Genomic DNA, 10,015 nt, shown 5'->3' with positions numbered 1-10,015 from the left:
CAAAATGTAAACAGAATGAAATAAAATATTGAGCCATGGTAGGGAAAGAAAATTGTGACTGCAGCCCTTTTTCTAAACGATTGGCATTTAGACACTTTAAATTTGTCAGTAGCACCAGCATCTTCACATTGCATACTGCGCATGCTCCTCAGAGTCAGCAAGCACTGTGAATGTTCACCGGTGTCAGCAAAATAATGTGCATGCTCCTCGCTGACCGCGGAAATGGCCTGCGACATTTTTTAATCGACCAATGAGGAGCCCTGGACAACCGGAAGGTGTGTGGTCCTCCTGCCAGTCACAACCCTCCTTTTGTCTGAATGCGGCCATTGGACCATGAGCTTTGGAAGTTGCTGCTCCTCTCTCTGAATAAAGATTGAGCTTCACCCCAGACTGCAACTTCCTCTGGCCAACATCTGTGTGTACAGCAGTCTCTTTTCTCACCCAGTTTTCCAATTCTTGTTTCATTCTGGGATTCAATTGTTGACTTGCAGGAACTGAAAGAAAAGGGAGTGAATCCAGGGAGGGGACAGACTCTGGAAAAGTCGTCCAGGTCTGGGTCTCAATTGGCAAACACATGGCAAATGCAGGACCACAGTATGAAGTTATAACCTTTGCTGCAAAAAAAAAGCAGAAAAGAGGTGTAAGGTTTAATGGTGATATATTGGGATGTGGAGAACGTGAGGACTGCAGATGCTGGTGATCAGAGTCAGAAAGTTTGGCACTGGAAAAGCGCAGTAGGACAGGCAACATCCAAGGAGCAGGAGAAGTGATGGATCGGGTTTGAGCCTTTCGTCAGGAATGACATGTGTCCTCTACACCAGTCAATGTCAGTTATCAGATAGGTGCAGCAAGCAATGAGATTGGCAAGAGGAATGGAGTTCAGAAGTGGGGATGTCTTCCTGCAGTTAGGGGGTCATTGAATATATTCAAGGCTGAGTTCATCTGATTTTTGAACAACAAAGAAGTGGATGGTTCTGGGGAAAGGCAAGAAAATAGTTTTATGACCAGTACAGAACAGTTAGAGTCATACAACCCAGAAACAGTCCCAGCAGTTCATCTCGTCCATGCTTACTATGTTCTAAAATTAAACTAGTCCCAGTTGCTAGTATTTGGCCCATATCCCTCTGAACCTTTCTGATTCATGAACTTATGCAAATGTCTTTTAAACGTTGTCACAGTACCCGTATCCACCACTTCCTCTGGAAATTCATTCCACATAGAAACTGCTTTCTTTAAAAAAAAAGTGATCCTCGTTGTTTTGAAAAAATCTTTCTCCTTTCACCTTCAACATTTGCTCCCTAATCATGAAACCCCTAGCCTAGGGAAAAGACACTTGCCGTTTTCCTCATCTATACCCCTCATGATTTTATAGTCCTCTACAAGGTCACCTCTCAACCTCCTATGATCCAGTGAAAAAAGTCCCAGTCTATCCGCCTAGATGTATGTACACTTCTATCCAAATGAGAAAGCAAAGAAAATTTGATATAAATTAGAATTGATTGGATGTACTGATGGTCTGAGGCTTAGCAGATGGATAATTTAAATAAATGCGAGCTGTTGCAAAGAGACCGTGGAGTGCAGGTTTATAGTTTCTTGCAAGTGCAGAGGCCGGTAGATAGGATAGTGAAGGTGTTTGGTATGCTTTCCTTTATTGGTTAGAGCATTGAGTATAGGTGTTGGGAAGTCATGTTGCAGCCATGCAGGACATTGGTTAGGCCACTTTTGGAATACTGCATTCAGTTCTGGTCTCCCTGATATAGGAAAGATGTTATGAAACTTTGAAAGGGATTGGAAAAGATTTACGCGGCTGTTCTCAGACTTGGAGGGTTTGAGGTTTTGGGAGAGACTGAACAGGTTGGGGCTGTTTTCCCTGGAGCATCGGAGGCTGAGGGGTGACTTTACAGAAGTGTATAAGGGGCAGGGATAGGGTGAATAGCCAAGATCTTTGCCCCAGGGTACAGGAGCCCAAATCAAAAGGAGAGAGAAAGAAACCTACACTGCTAACTGACACAGCAGTGAATCAACTGTTACAGGACATCAGAGTGAGTGTAGGAAAAATTAACAAACAGCAAAATTCACAGCTACCTTTGGAGGAACCTGTGTGGGAGAACTCGCAGTACAGGAACAGATAAGTGCATAGTTTTTAACATGTAACCTTGCTGTATGTCTGGACTAGTGTATAGAGTGGGTTCTTTCTTGGTTATGTGTTTTATTGAAATCTGTCCCTTGATTAAATGTAAAAAATGTAAACTGTAAGTACGAGGTTAGCCTGGAGCATTGGTTTTTAAAGCAAAACAATGGTGCTATTGTCTGGTTCTGTAGATTGTCGAGGAAATATGGCCTTTCGTAGTGTAATATGCTCTTCCTTCAGATGTGGGAATTTCGGGAGAGTTTCGATGTTACTGTTGATTATGTCTGCAGTATGTTTGTTTGGTTGTGAATCCTACTGGATCACATGGATCAGATGGAGGAATGAGGAATTTACAAGAGGAATATTACAATAAGGAATACATCCAGGAAAGTTATTTGGGTGGAAATGAGAAATAAGAAAGAGATAATCACCTTATTGCGATTCTATTACAGATCACTGAATAGTCAATCGGAAATCGAGAAACAAATTTGTAAGGAGATTTCAGTTATCGGTAAGAACAATGGGTGGTTATGGTTATGGATTTTAACTTTCCAAACACAGAGTAGGGGTTGTGACGGATGGCAGTTATCAGAAGGGAGAAAAACCGCAAACAGTCAGGTAGATGGGTTAGCTCCAGGGAGCAGGAATAGCCAGTTCTAATGCAACGAGGGTTATGTTGGGATCCAAGTGATCAATTGTGATGGGGACTCTCCAGTCAGAGGCACAAACAATTTTCTGTGGTCAGCAGCAAAAAATACGAATGGTATGTCACCTCCCTGTGCCAGGATCAAGGATGTCTCGGAGATGGCGCAGAATGTTCTCAAAGGGTAGAGTGACCAGAGGACGTCATTGTATACATTGGAACCAATGGCAGAGGAAGGGAAAAGGACGTGATTCTGAAGGGAAAATATAGAAAGTTTGGCAGTAATTTAAAAAGGTGGACCTTGAAGGTAGTCATATCTGGATGACTCCTCGTGCTGTGAGCTAGTGAGTATAGGAATAGGAGGATAGAGCAGATGAATGTGTGGCTTAGGAACTGGTGCATGGGAGAAGGGTTGACATTTTTGGATCTTTGGAAATCTTCTGGGGTAGAAGTGACTTGTACAGGAAGGATGGATTGCACCTGAATTGAAAGGGGACCAATATTCTGGCAGGAAGATTTGCTCGAGCTGCTCAAGAGGGTTTTTAACTAATAATGTGGGAAATAGTGAAGACAGAAATCAATCTGAGAGTGGTACAGTTGGGAAAGGGAACAAGTAAAACAGTCAGGGCAGGAAGGAACAAAGCAGAGAACAAGGTCGGACTGATAAATTAAACTGCATTTACTTCAACGCAAGAGGCCTAACAAGGAAGGCAGATGTCCTCAGGTTATGGTTAGAGACATGGTACTGGGATATCATAGCAATTACAGAAATGTAGCTCAGAGATGAACAGGAGTGGGATCTTACCCTCCAGGATATAAATGCTATAGCAAGGATAGAAAAGGGGGCAAGAGAGGATTGGGAGTGATGTTTTTGATGAGGGATGGTATTACTGCTGCACTTAGGGAAGAATACAACCAGGGATGTTATTTGGGTGGAACTGAGAAATAAAAAAGGGATGATCACCTTGTTGGGATTGTATTATAGACCACCAAATAGTCAGCCGGAAATTGAGAAACAAATTTGTAAGGAGTTTTCAGTTATTTGTAAGAATAATGGGGTGGTTATGATAAGGAATTGTAACTTTCCAAACATAGACTGAGACTGCCATAGTTTAAGGGTTTGAGTACTGTAGATGCTGGAGATTAGAGTAGAGAGTGTGGTGCTGGAAAAGCATAGCATGTCAGGCAGCATCCGAGGAGCAGGAAAATCGATGAAGGACTATTGCTGGAAACGTTGATTTTCCTGCTTCTCGGATGCTGCCTGACCTGCCGTGCTTTTCCAGCCCCAAACTCTCGGATCTAAAAGTTGAAGCTCCAAATTGGAGCAAGGCTAATTTTGACGGTATTAGGCTAGAACTTTCAAAAGCTGATTGGTGACAGATGTTTGCAGGTCAAGCAATGGCAGGAAAATGTGAAGCCTTCAAAAATTAGATAACGAGAGTCCAGAGACAGTATATTTCTGTCCAGGTGAAAGTAAAGGCTGGTAGGTAAAAGAAATGCTGGGTGACTAGAAAAATTGAGATTTTCGTTCAAAAAAAAAGACAGAAGCATACGACAGGGGTAGACAGAAGAGATTGTGTGAATCCCTCGAGTATAAAGTTAGTAGGAGTATATACTTAAGAGGGAAATCAGGAAGGCAAAAAGGGGACAGGACGTAGCTTTGATAAATAGGGTGAAGGAGTGTCTGAAGGGTTTTTATAAATACATTAAGGACAAAAAGGTAACTAGGGAGAGAATAGAGCCCCTCAAAGAATAGCAAGGCAGCCTATGTTTGGAACTGCAGGAGATGGGGGAGATACTAAACAAATATTTTGCATCAGTGCTTACTTTGGAGAAGGGCATGGAATTTCAAAAATGTGGGGAAATAGACGGTGACATTTGAAAAATGTCCATATTAGAGAGGAGGTGGTGCTGGGTGTCTTGAAATGCACAAAAGTAGATAAATCATCAGGACCTGATCAGGTGTACCTTAGAACCCTGTGAGAAGCTAGAGAAGTGATTGCTCGGGCCCCATGCTGAGATATTTCTATTATTGACAGGCACAGGTGAGGTGTTGGAAGACTGGAAGTTAGCTACCATGGTGCTACTGTTTAAGGAATGTGGTAAGGAAAAGACCAGGATCGGTGAGCCTGACTATGATGGGTAAGTTGGAGGGAATCCCAAGGGACAGGATTTGCATGTATTTGGAAAGGCTATGACGGATTCCAGATAGTCAGCATCACTTTATGCATGGGAAATCATGTCTCACGAATTTGATTGAGTTTTTTGAAGAATTAACAAGGTGGATTGATGAGGGAAGAGCAGTGGACGTAATCTATATGGACTTCAGTGAGGGATTCGATAAGGTTCCTCATGGGAGACTGGCTAGCAAGGTTGGAAACTTGCGGATCATTTCAGAGAATATCTCTGGGATATCCGCACCCAGCAACCCCATTGTCATGTGGCTGAACACTAACTCCCCTCCCACACATGTAGGTCCTGGGTCTCCTCTATCACCTTTTTTTGAAAAACTAACAACGTTTGGTTCCTTCAGCAGTGCATCATTTTCACCGAAGCACAACACACCCAGACCCATTCCCCTACATTTACCCCTTCACCTAACACTATAGGCAATTTACCATGACTAATTCACCTAACATGCACATTTTTGGACTGTGGGAGGAAACCGGAGCAAACCCACACAGACAATGGGAGAATGTGCAAACTGCACACAGACAGTCGCCTGAACCCGGGTCTCTGGCACTGTGATGCAGCAGTGCTAATCACTGTGCCACCATGCCGCCCAGAGAGACAGAGAGAGAGAGAAAGCAAGACAGGCACACAGAGACTTAATGCTAACTCTCTGCAGCTTGAAGAAAGTTTAACCCTTTGAGATTCACTTTGGATGCACATTTATTTGTTGGTGAGTGAATGTTTGTGTTTTGTGTCTGTGCCCTGTCGTGACTGGGGTTGGTGCCCCTGTCGATCAGTAGTTCTGTGAACTCCAGATAAGATGAAAGACAAACATCCCCTAACGGAAATAATAAGTCTGTATCCTAATTATGAGAAACAATTAAGGGAAAAATCGGCTGCAGCTGCTCAACAAAATAAGGATTGGCCTCTAGGAGGCACACATGATTTAACTCTACTCATTAAAATTGAACAAGGGATTTGGGGAAAAAAGGGAAGTGAGCAGGAAGAAGCCATGAGTGTGGAAAAAGGTAGTTTGGGAAAAATCAATGCAATCATCATGAAGACAAAACTCTGTTAAAAAGGGAGTTAGTCCATTAACTGAGGAAGAGTCTGAATTAGATTGGACAGAACTAAAATGCAAATTCGAAGCATATGACTTAGAAGCAGAATTGGAATTGGCTAGCAAAAAAGGAAAGCAAAGATTTAGAACCTAAGCTGAAATGTCAGGAGCCCCAATGAAAAGGAAATAAGAATAAGAACAGGCTGCAGCCATGCAGGACCAGATGAATGACAGAGACTGTTCCTTATACCCCATCCTCCCCTCTCCCAAAGATACATAAAGAATCCTGATCCATCTGTGGATAAGGAATGGGATTCTGATTTGGAGAAGGAAATATTTTATGTCTCTCCTCCCATCAGCCGACCTCCTCAAAAATCACCCACAGTACGGTCAAGGTGAACAAGCTTCATAAAACAAAGTCACCTGAACCCCCCCTCCCTACTCTGAGGACCAATCTGCTGAGACCCATGCCCTTCCCCCAACTAATCATTTGTCATAGTGTGTTAGGAGCGTTACAATTGCACAGATGAGTGAACTTAAGATCACTGATTTTGATCAATCTAACTGCTGCTTTTAAAATCAGTTTGTACTCTTTAACCAGATAGTCAAAGAAAATGATGCACTGCTGAAAGAACCAAACATTGCTAGTTTTTCAGAAAAAAAGGTATTTCAGTTCAACTTTAAAACAACCAGAAGTGCAAGTCAAATTCAAACTACTAAAATTTAAAATTCCACTTGGAAGGATGAGGCCACTATAAAGTTGACAATTACAACTCTGCCCCCGAATGAGTATTTACACACAGCCTGTGGCATTCTACTGGCACCATATTTAAATAATTCAAGATGAAAGTACACATGACTTCTACATGATTACTTTAAAACTGCACCCAGATTCTCCCAACCATCCATGCTGTGGGATTGGCTGCCTCTAATATAACTTTGCATCAAAATGTGGACGTCTGTACCTCCCATTCTGCAATATCCTCGCTTACCTCTAAACATCCTCCACTCAGAATCCGCTTCTCTCCTTAAATACTGCTCTCACATTAACCCTGTTACATTCGTATAGGACGAATATCTTGAATTGCTTGATCCTCCCCATGATTGTGTTCTCATAAATTAATTTGTTACGAAACCACATCCTGATCTTACTGATCAGCTTCAGTGAACCCAGATCTTACTTTATGTCGATGGTTCTTCTTCTATCTCTCCAGAGGGCAAATGCATGTCAGGATATCGATTGTCACTTTTTCTCAGACACTAGAAACTTATTCTGTCCATCCACCCTGTTCTGCCCAGCAAGCTGAACTCCTTGCTCTTATCCATGCCTGTATACTTGCTAAAAGAAAGTCAGCTAATATCTGATTCCCATTATGCCTTTAGATGTGCCCATAATTTTGTTCAACTTTGGCAGCAGTGCGGCTTCCTTAGCTCATCAGGAATCCTGACCCTCAATGCCTGTGATGCTCATCTCCTCATTGCTATTCAATTTCGCCCTCAATTGGCAAGTATCAAATGTTCTGCTCACTCATCTGATACATCCAATGTCACTAAAGGCAACAATTCTGCTGACAGCAGCTGCTAAGAAAGCAGCTCTTGAGCAAAAAGACATGGTTACTCAAATGACGAATAGGAAACCAAAGAGAGACTCTCCTATTTCCTCTTCTGACACCCGACCATGCCTGACCGAGAGCAAGTACGGACCCATCGGGGGACGCCTCTAATGAGGAAAGACAACGTTGGATGAACCATGGTTGTTATGTAAGTAGTTATAACAAGCTTTGGGTTATGCTGGTAAGACAGACATCTGCCCGACATACTTTTGCCTATTCTAGTTGATTATGTTCATACGCATATGCACGTAGGTGTGGAGGGAATGGTAGACAGAATTCTCCAAACTTGGTGGAATTCCCACCTGAAAGAAAAAGCAAAACAAGTAGCTGCAAATTGCCTAATTCAACAAAAGTATAATCGGGAAAGGAATAAAGTGTCCACCAAGTGAAACTCCCTTGCCAAGTGCACCTTTTGATATTATCCAGTTAGACTTTATAGTTACCTAGATGCCACGGTTATAAGTATTGCTTAGTGATAATCGATGTATTTAGTAATGGATTGAAGCTTATCCCTGTCCTGCATAACAACAACTACTTGTAAAATTCTGTTAAGGGAAATCATACCCAGATTTGGAATACTAGTAACGGTCTCTTCTGATAATGGCCCCCATTTCTCTGTGTAGCTAAACAAGGAACTATGTAAGAGCTTGAAAATGAATCAAAAATTCCATTGTGCCAACCATCCCCAAGCAGCGGGAATTGTAGAAAGAGCCAATGGTACCCTAAAAGGTCAGCTAAGCAAATTGGTAGAAGAAGCAGGCCTTAATTGGCTGCAAGTACTTCCAATCACCCTTTTTAATATGAGATCCATGACACAGAAAAAGACAGGATTCTCGGCAGCTGAACTAATATATGGAAAGCCCCTGAGGACTCCCTGATCTGCACCATTAACTGCCCAACACATTGTTGATGTGCTTTCATGGCAGAATAGATGCACAGGTACCTGAATAAACTAACCAAGGCATTGCAGTCTTATCATCAACAGGTCAAATAAGCCTATTAGATACCAGGGAAGGAAGAAAGAGCTTCAATGTTTAAAGACATTAACCCTGGTGATTACATACTATTGAAAGACTTTAATTGTGGAAAATTGGGACCCCCTGGAAAAGTCCTTATCAAGTTCTTCTAACAACTGAAACTGCAGTAAAGGTAGAAGGATGCTCAACATGGGTCTATAAAGGCCATTGCAAGCTTGTAGCCCCCGTCACAGTTCTAGTGTTAGTACTGATACAGGCATCCGATGAAAGCCCAACCCAAGTACATGTGCCCAAATGTAACCAACCCTTCTGTGATAACTCAGACCAGCTAAAACTCCAATGTGACTGTATGTATGATACCTGTACCAATACCATTGGAAGCTTTTAATGCAGCTGCCCAGCTGAAACTCATTTAAACTACTCCCATTGCGTATCCAAACATGACTCTCGACCTTATTGTCATCCTTGCAACACTTCTATGCCAGTCATCGTGAGATGGCACAATTCCATAACCTCGTCCATTCCGTCAACTGAAAATTGCTACCTTGAGATGCTCGTCTGTTCCCTTTTCAAAATGAACCATACAGATTGCAGTATTGAGCATATAGTACATAAATCACCAAACCCTAAGGCACCTCCTGCTATGAGACTGACCACTTATACCTTCTTGATGGAATCCTATCCTATCCAACCTACTGCCATTGACAGAAATATCTTTACATGTTTCCTGGATTCAGTCGCTACAGTAATTATCAAGACAAGCTGGAAAGATGAAGAAAGACCAAAAATACTATGCACTCCCAATCTTCCTCCTGTTACTAATAGTTTCTTTATTCAAGCTAAACACCCTGACCCATGAATGGAACACCCACCAGCAGGTGAATCAGTATGAAACCACAAGTAGAGGAAAAACAAAATGGGACTTAAACAACTTCTTCCATCAACAAACCTGGTGGTCCAGGTTTCTGGGAGGCCTTATTCCTGGCTGGGATATTGAGATGGCCCTAGATCAGATAAGTAACCTTGCGTATGATATCAAAACACTTGCCAACTCGACCACCCATGCTTTGAAACTAGTGAACAAAGAGTTACAGGACTCAGATGATGATGCTTCTCAATCGACAAGTGCTAGATTTTCTCCTTGCTAAAGAAGGAGACGCTTGTTCAGTCCTTGGCCCGCAATGTTGCATCCACATCGTTGATTTCTTGAAAGACATTTTGGACGATACAGATGTTATCAACAAAATGGGTCATGATGCAGGGAACGTACCTGCCCCACAGTCATCCGATTCATGTGGATGGAGTATTACTTGTTGGCTATGGTCGCTGTATGGATGGATCCCGTGTGAGATGTACTGATAATCCTTGGTCTCATCCTAGGAATATACATTGCCATCCACTTATGCATGAAATGGATTG

The sequence above is a fragment of the Chiloscyllium plagiosum genome, unplaced genomic scaffold (genome assembly GCF_037043375.1).
Source record: "Chiloscyllium plagiosum isolate Xiang-an unplaced genomic scaffold, Cpla_swu_hap1 HiC_scaffold_49, whole genome shotgun sequence".
Lineage (NCBI taxonomy): Eukaryota > Metazoa > Chordata > Chondrichthyes > Orectolobiformes > Hemiscylliidae > Chiloscyllium > Chiloscyllium plagiosum.
Note: the sequence above shows the minus strand (reverse complement) of the source record.